The sequence below is a fragment of the Capra hircus genome, chromosome 6, assembly GCF_001704415.2.
Source record: "Capra hircus breed San Clemente chromosome 6, ASM170441v1, whole genome shotgun sequence".
Lineage (NCBI taxonomy): Eukaryota > Metazoa > Chordata > Mammalia > Artiodactyla > Bovidae > Capra > Capra hircus.
Genome location: NC_030813.1, coordinates 98,174,137 through 98,183,582, shown reverse-complemented (window position 1 = coordinate 98,183,582; position 9,446 = coordinate 98,174,137). Strand labels below are relative to the sequence as shown.

The following is a 9,446-nucleotide window of genomic DNA, read 5'->3' as shown; positions in this document are numbered from 1 at the left end:
CCGCCGTGGCCAATCACAGAGCACGTCACATCGCAGCAGCCAATCGGAAAGGCCGGGGGGTATTAAGTCAACCTCTGGGCCTCCCCTCGCTCCTCGTTGGAGGGTGATGTGTATTTCGCTGCAATGGTCTGTTTTTCGTCCGGCCTGGTGAAATCTAGCGCCATCGCGCTTATTCCGAGGCTCGGCCAGAGAATGCCAAGGGGGAGAGGCAGGACAAAAGTTGAGGCGAATCCAGAGGCATGCCGATGGGTCTCAAGGTGCGAGCTCTGAAAGTGACGGGAGGGCTAGGAAAGGATGAACGTGGCGCCCTAGAAATATTGAAGGCAAAATTAGAACACAAATTCTTTAATGGGAGGCATGTCATTTTCTTGCATTTTATTTTGCAGTTATCTGATGCGGAGATAATGTCGGAGCTATTGGTAGAGTAGGTATGTGGCCTCAGGATTTCATGAGAGTTTAATACCAAGATAAGTCGGTTTTTAATTCAACGAGCTCTTTCCTGCAAGATCCTTTGCCGCAATGGAGATTACGAAGGAGATAAGGTAAAAAGGTTCTGGAGGTTTGGGGGGAAGCGCACGGTCTAGTAGGGACTCGCCAATAGAAGTACTAGGAGGGGCAGGAGAGAGGGCAGTGAAATCGTTTTGCTTGGGATGTGGGGCATCGTGGATAGTTTTCAGGAGTGAGAAGATCTTAGAACGATGTCTTTTTTTAAGCTCTTTATGTTTACGGTATGAGACTTAAGTTTTTACAGAAGAAACAAAATGGAGCCAAGGTGAGGCGTACTTTCTATTTTGTATATTTGAAGAGGTCCTTAGTATATTATGTAGCATCTTTCCTGCTTTAACTTTGGAGGCTCATTAAAGAAAACAGATGTTCCTAACTTTTTTATTTCTGTCTCTAGCTGCAAGAATGAGTCCAACATTTCCAAGCAAGGTTGTTCTTTCTCCCTTGTTACTTAATCCAGACTTTGGCTGAAAAGATTCATCTCAAGGTATTGTTCACAGTTGCTTTCCATTATAATATGCTTATGTAGTATTCAGTTTAGTCCTTGGAAGGAAAGTTATGACCAACCTAGATAGCATATTAAAAAGCAGAGACATTACTTTGCCAACAAAGATCTGTCTAGTCAAGGCTATGGTTTTTCCAGTGGTCATGTATGGATGTGAGAGTTGGACTATAAAGAAAGCAGAGCGCTGAAGAATTGATGCTTTTGAACTGTGGTGTTGGAGAAGACTCGAGAGTCCCTTGAACTGCAAGGAGGTCCAACCAGTCCATCCTAAAGGAGATCAGTCCTGGGTGTTCATTGGAAGGACTGATGCTAAAGCTGAAACTCCAATATTTTGGCCACCTCATGTGAAGAGTTGACTCATTGGAAAAGACTCTGATGCTGGGAGGGATTGGGAGCAGGAGGAGAAGGGGATGACAGAGGATGGGATGGCTGGATGACATCACTGACTTGATGGACATGAGTTTGAGTAGACTCAGGGAGTTGGTGATGGACAGGGAGGCCTGGCAGTGCTGTGATTCATGGGGTCGCAAAGAGTCGGACACGACTGAGCGACTGAACTGAACTGAAAAAGTATTGGTACCAGCGAAGCACGCTTATGCTCTTTCAACCCATTAAAGGTAACATTAAATGGAGACTAAAAGTTACCATTATGGAGTATTAAAAGAGCAATGCTTGCGGGTGTTGGACATTTCTGATGGAAGTAGAGCCCTGGGCGAAACGGCTGCTGTTAAAATGGGCTCAGGGATAATCTAACCTGCTGAGAGCTGGGCATGGAGGTGGGTGCTGCTCCTAAGTGAGTCCAGGTGCAGGCACTCATTTTTCATTTTCTTAAGCTAGAGCTGCCAGTTCAGCATCAGAGTACAAAGAAGGGATTTTTTTCTTTCCTGCTGAATTAGTTCATGAGAATGTGGCTCTCAAAGTCTTGACAGTATCCATCTAATTATTTATTACAGATGGGTTTCAGAAAACTGCAATGTTGGGTAACAACTGACTTAAATGCACACCTGCTCGATGAAATTAACCAAGTTACTTTACAGCTACCGGGGGTCGCTGCTGTGGGTATACTTAGTGTGCTTCTGGATAGGGAAGCATGCAATCCTTTATAAATGGATTCATTGATGTTGAGTTGTATTTATGTATTTTTAAATTTGCTAATAAGCTTTACATACTTTTTGTTGCTATTTTTCATTTTTTTTCCTGGTCACATTGAAGTTCTCAATTTAATCATTTGATTATATCTTTGCTTCCTTCGGAGCCTGGTGGGCTGCCATCTGTGGGGTCGCACAGAGTCGGACGCGACTGAAGCAACTTAGCAGTTAGCAGTTGCTTCCTTCGATAGCTTCATATCCAATGATTAAACATTTTCACTGCTGTTCACATAATGAACTTATGTGATTACTGAATACATGAATGAGGATATGTAAGCTGTATTAAAGATATTATTTGTAGAAAGCATTGACCAGTGCAAAAAATAATTTGAAATAAAATATCTCTTTTCAGGAATTGTATTCTTGAAGATGTCGGAAAAAGATTCCTGGGTCTTGGAAGAGAATTACTAAAACTGCAGGGGAGGTAATCTAATGTCTTTCTTTTTTTAGCATATTAAGTATTCCTGGTACAAAAGCAGTGAGTGGAAGGGGAGGATTGTCCAAGTAAAACATATTTCTAAAGGGTTGAGTGAAATCTAACTTTCTGTTTTAAAAAAACAAAATCTCATTATTGTTATAAAATCTCATTAACTGCTTACTTGGGGAAAAATTCGTAACAGCTAATGCTTATTGAGTTGTACTAAATATTTTGTATGTGCACGATTTTTTGTTTTTAACACATTTTTCTCAACTACGAAAGCAAAAATAGAGGCTTTGCCTTCTAGGACTGGTATCTTCCTTATTGAATACCTATCTATTTGTCAGATTTTTAGCTAGTTTTACATTTATTTGTCATTCTGCTATAATGAAATGTAGTAACTGACATTCTCGCAGAATTTTTCATCCTGTTGGTTCTCTGGGGATTTTTATTCTTCAGAAGGCCTTGGGGTTTTGAAATTATTGTGACTGAGTATAAAGTCAGTTCTGAATCTGATCCTTGCCCATGAATTTTAGACCTTTTCAGCTAATTCATAAGTTGTACATTTTACTTTTTTGGATATGGATTATGACCTTCTGGGACTTCCCTTGTGGCTTGGTTGGTTAAGAATCCACCTGCAATGCAGGAGACCTGGGTTCGATTCCTGGGTTGGGACGATCCCCTGGGGAAGGGAAAGGCTACCCACTCCAGTGTTCTGCCCTAGAGAATTCCATGGACTATATAGTCCATGGGGTTGCAAAGAGTCGGACATGACTGAGTGACTTTCACTTCACTTCAATTCTGACCTTCTGTGTTAGTGTTTATTGCTATGTAACAGATTGCTCAATATTTGGCAATTTAAAACAAACACTGATCAAACAGTAAGGAAAGGAGGTAGAAGACAGACATCAGCTTCCAAACTGTCTTCAGTTTGCAAGCCTCCATTCCCTGATGGCTGTTGGCTGAAGGTTTCAGTTCTTCTTCACCATGTGAGCCTCTCCATGGGCTGCCTGAGTGTTCTTACCACGTGATAGCTAGCTTTCCCCAGAGGGACTGGTCTAAGAGAAAGGCCAAGATGGAAGCTTGTCTTTTAATACTTTTTTTTTTTAATTCACTTGAAAGTGACAAGCCATCACTTCTGCCCTGTTGTGTTGGCCTTCGTGTGGTGTAGGTGGGCACTATACAAAGGTGTGACTACCAAGAGGGGCGGGGTCATCAGAGACCACCTTGGAGCCTGACTGCTGCTGCTGCTGCTAAGTCACTTAAGTCGTGTCCGACTCTGCGACCCCAGAGACGGCAGCCCACGTAATTAAATACTTTAGGTATTATTGTTGTTGGACCGATTTCCCCTCTCCTAATTCCTCCTAGGTGGAAGTGGTTAGAGAAGCTCAGTAACACTAAACTGTGGATAGAAATTGTGTATCCTTTGCCTTATTTTCCTTGGGGTGCAGAATGACTTGGAAAATTTGAAATTTCTATTTAGAGTATTTCAAGGAATGTAGTCTGATTGCTTGTAGGCAGTTACACAAATATTTGAGATAGGATGGATTAAAAATACAAATATGCAGCAGCAGAATTAGAGCAGTTCGCCCTTTTTCCCCAAAGGGTGAGTATATGTCCTTTTCTTTCTGCTGCTCGCCGTCGCCCTGGGCTCTGTCCCTCTTAATGAGTAAAACATAGACCTTGTCAAGCAGTCATAATGTTCTGCTGCTGCTGCTTAGTCGCTTCAGTCCTGTCCAACTCTGCGACTCCATAGATGGCATTCCATCAGGCTCCACCGTCCCTGGGATTCTCCAGGCAAGAACACTGGAGCGGGTTGCCATTTCCTTCCTCAGTGCATGAAAGTGAAAAGTGAAAATGAAGTCGCTCAGTTGTGTCCGACTCTTGGGAACCCCATGGGCTAGAACCTACCAGGCTCCTCTGTCCATGGGATTTTCCAGGCAAGAGTACTGGAGTGGGGTGCCATTGCCTTCTCCACATAATGTTCTAAATAGGCAGAATTCTAATTAGTTCTGGAGTCTTGTAATCTTTTGAGTCTTTTCCCATCATCACTGCTTGAAAGTTCTTTGTTAGCAGAGACGACTCTCCCACTTTTCCTCTTTTAGTGTTTTTGATTATTGGAAACCTTGTCTGATAACAAAGACATTACACACAGAGCGAGGCATAACCAGTTTGGGGATGTGTTAAGGTATGGGTTCAGTTCAGTCACTCAGTCGTGTCCTACTCTTAGCGACCCCATGAATCACAGCACGCCAGGCCTCCCTGTCCATCACTAACTCCAGGAGTTCACCCAAACCCATGTGCATCGAGTTGGTGATGCCATCCAGCCATCTCATCCTCTGTCGTCCCCTTCTCCTCCTGCCCTCAATCTTTCCCAGCATCAGTCTTTTTCCAGTGAGGCAACCCTTCACATGAGGTGGCCAAAGTATTGGAGTTCCAGCCTCAGCATCAGTCCTTCCAATGAGCACCCAGGACTGGTCTCCTTTAGGATAGACTGGTTGGATCTCCTTGCAGATCATCGAAAAAGCAAGAGAGTTCCAGAAAAACATCTATTCCTGCTTGTTAACATGCCAAAGCTTTTGACTATGTGGATCACAATAAACTGGAAAATTCTGAAAGAGATGGGAATACCAGACCACCTGACCTGCCTCTTGAGAAACCTATATGCAGGTCAGGAAGGTATGGGTACTCTTCCAATACCAGGGTTAATGTTGAGAAGACACCTCCAAGTTAGCATAAGCTTACCTGTACACTAGGACCACAGCCTTGTCTAACTTAATGAAACTAAGCCATGCCCGCAGGGCAACCCAAGACAGGCGGGTCCTGGTGGAGAGATTTGACAGAATGTGTTCCACTGGAGAAGGGAATGGCAAACCACGTCAGTATTCTTGCCTTGAGAACCCCATGAACAGTATGAAAAGGCAAAATGATAGGATACTGAAAGAGGAACTCCCCAGATCAGTAGGTGCCCAATATGTTACTGGAGATCAGTAGAGAAGTAATTCCAGAAAGAATGAAGGGATGGAGCCAAAGCAAAAACAATACCCAGCTGTGGATGTGACTGGTGATAGAAGCAAGGTCCGATGCTGTAAAGAACAACATTGCATAGGAACCTGGAATGTCAGGGATTGGGGGCAGGAGAAGAAGGGGACGACGACAGAGGATGAGATGGCTGGGTGGTATCACTGATTCGATGGACGTGAGTCTGAGTGAGCTCCGGGAGTTGGTGATGGACAGGGAGGCCTGGTGTGCTGCAATTTATGGGGTTGCAAAGAGTCGGACACGACTGAGCGACTGAACTGAACTGAACCTGTACAAAGCAGTAAGTGACATGCTTGAAATTATCTTTGTTATGAGTTTTTTCCAGTCATAGTAAAATTGGAAGTCTAATCTGTTCTACGTGCGAAAACGGAAAACTATAGAAATGTGCCTATATGTATTTTTAAGAGAGCTAAGCAATAGAAACTTAAAACTAGAGCTCAAGTTGAAAATAAGTACAAATGTCCAATGATTAAACTTTCCCACTGCTGTTCACATCATGATTTGTTGTGATTAATGTATGTGAATGAGGACATAATGAAGAAAAGAAAATCATGATGCATATAGTTAAGATGTGGTTTTTGTACATTGACTTGCCTGTAAATGTTTTTCGTTTTAGGAATAAAATTGAAGGGTGTTTTTCTTAGAGAACACCATGTGTGAGATTTATCAAGAATTTGAAGATTTATATAAGGTAAGAAGTTTATAAACTTATTTAAGATAGTAATTTTAGAAAAACATTGGATTTTGTATTATGTATTGAGCATAATGTGGATATTTAATTAAAATTTTTCCTCATTCAGCTTTCAAAGATAAAAAATATTTCAAAGATAGTATAATTTTCATTTGATTCAGGAGAGGCTGTTGGGTGGGTGGCAGGACTTTTAACCTTGATAGTCATCTTTTAAAAAAAATAATAATTCTTTCAGGCCCTGAAATTCTTAGAGGTCATATATTCTTCGGTTTAAATTGGTTGAACTATTGGATATTCTATAAATCTTTGGTATGCTGGTGGATGCCCATCCTTTTACTTGAGCTTTATTCAAGAACAGTAGATAGGCAGGTAGTCAGAGCTGAGAATCTCAAACCTAATACCAGATTAACCTGCTATGAATTAGGCATGGTATCTTGGGGTGTTTCTCAAATTTAACTAAGTTATTTTCTATTTCTTAAAGTTTGATGTAAACTTTATGGCCCTTAGTGATAAGATATATGAAATTAACGGATTCAGAAACAGAATTTAAACATTAATGGGCTGGATGCTACTGTTTTCCAGAAGTAAACACGGTACTGGCTGCTGTTCAGTGAATTCTATACACATATGGTCTTGCGCCTTGTGATTGTGAAGTTTTACAGTCTGGACAGCAGTGCAGTTATCCAGAACTTTAATCTTCTGCAGTCCTTAAGACTTGAAAGGAGGGGAGGGGCTGTAAATTCTCAATAAATTTAAACACTCTAAAGGGTGTTTTTGGACTGTCTGCAAATCCTTATTTGAAGAATTCTATATAACATTATCTCCAAACATTCTTTTAGTGAGTATTTCACAGTCTTAGAATTAACATTCATTTCAGAAAAACTTCAGTTTTATTTGATCTAGAACTTGGCTTGGCTAGTAGTTAACTAAATTGGGTTAAAAGTTGACTATTTTGTGAATTACCAACACAAGTTTTTCTTTTTTAGATACAGGTCCTTTGCACCATTTCAACATGTGTGAATCTTTTCACACGGTAGTTAAACAGCACCTGACTCACAACAACACAGCTGAAGTTTTAGTTGTCACAATATTAACTGTGTATTGTCACATAAACTTGGCTATGGCTCTTTATTCCAGAATCATTATGCAAAGAAAAGGTGTGCATCAAGAATGGATTCAGTTACATCACTTCTTTCAAAGTCTTGGTCATTGAACATCTATTAGTTACACAGATAGCAAAGCATGTAACTGTGTTGCCTCCTTGTCTCCCAGTGATAAGCCCATGGAACATTTTACAAAAATGGATAATCAGAAGAGGGAATTGGTCAATAAATATGACTGAACTACAAAGAACTGAAAAATCATTAACACTGCAGGTGAAATTAGTGTTAGAAGCTTTGAAAATGGCCACTGCAAAGCAAGTATAGGATGATACCACGACCTACATGGAGCTACAGTACAAGCCACATTTTAAGAGCAAGGTAAAGTTGCTTCAACATCTTTTAGTGTAAAATTTCACCAAGAACAGAAAGCCACTTATGGTTGAAGTGAAGCATTTACTTCTCCTTTGTAGTGTAATCAAGAACGAAAACCAATCAGTTTGGCATTGAAGTTAGTTGCTACATTGAAGGAAATGGTAATTACAAGGACATCTATTTACTGCCAGTAAAGGCTGGTTTCATCACAAAGTCAACACTAATGTTAAACTACCTAGTGAAACAACAGACTCAGATAAGGATGTTACTGTGGAATGTGCAGTCAGATTCCAAGAATTACAGGCAGTCCTTGGCAGTAGTGAGAGGCTGTACTGTGGAAAAACTGCAGGATTTGGATGGGATGTAAATGGAGTTAGAAGATAGAGATGACTGTGAGAGTGTTGACACTGCTGCCGTTCAAGAAACAGTTCTAGGTGTGTCGGAGGCAGAACTTAGTGAAGTTTTACGTAGGAAAGCAGTTGTAAACAATGAATGCGTCTCAAAAGAAGTGATGTTGAACAACTTAACATTGAAGGAACTTGCAGAACTGTATCATGACATTGACTGTTAAAAGATAAAATTTTGGAAGCTGATTCAAACTTGGAAATGAGAATGACAGTTTGCCAAGGCATAGATAAGATGCCTTGGCGTCTCACTCCATATTATAAGTTTTATAATGAGAAAGCAAGCACATTTCAAAACTGATACATTTTTTTTTTAAATAAAGAAATAAAACATAACTTTCAGTGTCTCTAGTGGTTTGTTTTGGGGTTTTTTTGTTTAGTGGGGGAGATTATTGTTGGGTTGGTTTTTTTTTTTTTTTTTTTTGGCTGCACCAAGTGGCTTGTGGGACCTTAGTTCCCCAGCCAGGAATTGATCTCAACCCCAGCAGTGAAAGCTAAAAAATCCTAACAACTTGACTGCCAGGGAATTCCCAATGTTTGTAGTGTTACTACAAATATTAAAGCTATAAATTACAAAATTACACAAAAATTTATAAATTACATTTATAACCAACATCAAGAGGTTTTTTAATGTTTTGCCAAGTCACAGAATAGTTGTTAAATAGTAACAATTACTGTTAATCCCATAGATTAAGACTTTGCACCATTTCAACTTGTGTAGTCAAAGGCAGAACTGCCTGTGTTTAAAACAAGGTGAGTTTTTATATTCAATCAGATATAAGTGCATCAAGTCTAGCTTTATCATAACCAATTATTATTCACACTTTTTACATTGTATGCTACCACATCAAGGCTTTGAAATAAAAAGTTATTACACAAAGTCATTTGGACTTTGCAGGCAAAATCCTGTCTTAACAGAATGAAAGAGAAAGTCACTAGCATCCAACTCTGACTCCACCAGGCTCCTCTGTCAGTGGAATTCTCCAGGCAAGAATACTGGGGTGGGTTGCCATTTCCTTCTCCAGGGGATCTTTTGGACCCAGGGATTGAAGCTGGGTCTCCTGCATTGCAGGCAGATGCTTTACTGGCTGAGCTACTAGGGGAGCCCCCAAATATGGTCCGACTTTTAAGTCGGATTTTTATTGACACCTTTTTAGGTAAACTAGTCCTTGGAATGGTAAGTGAAAAATGGAAGGCTTTTTAGAACTTGAAATTAACAACTATCGTAAGCCTCTTGAGTGGGTCTACTTCAGCCTTAC

The 9,446-nt window shown here is 40.5% G+C and overlaps 1 long non-coding RNA gene across 1 annotated transcript; it reads left to right on the top strand.

Annotated features, from left to right (window-relative positions):
- LOC102177511 lies at positions 84-8,523 on the top strand. Its single transcript, XR_310091.3, has 6 exons — positions 84-257; positions 387-542; positions 902-991; positions 2,510-2,581; positions 6,234-6,308; positions 7,295-8,523. It is a non-coding gene; the product is annotated as an uncharacterized LOC102177511 (long non-coding RNA).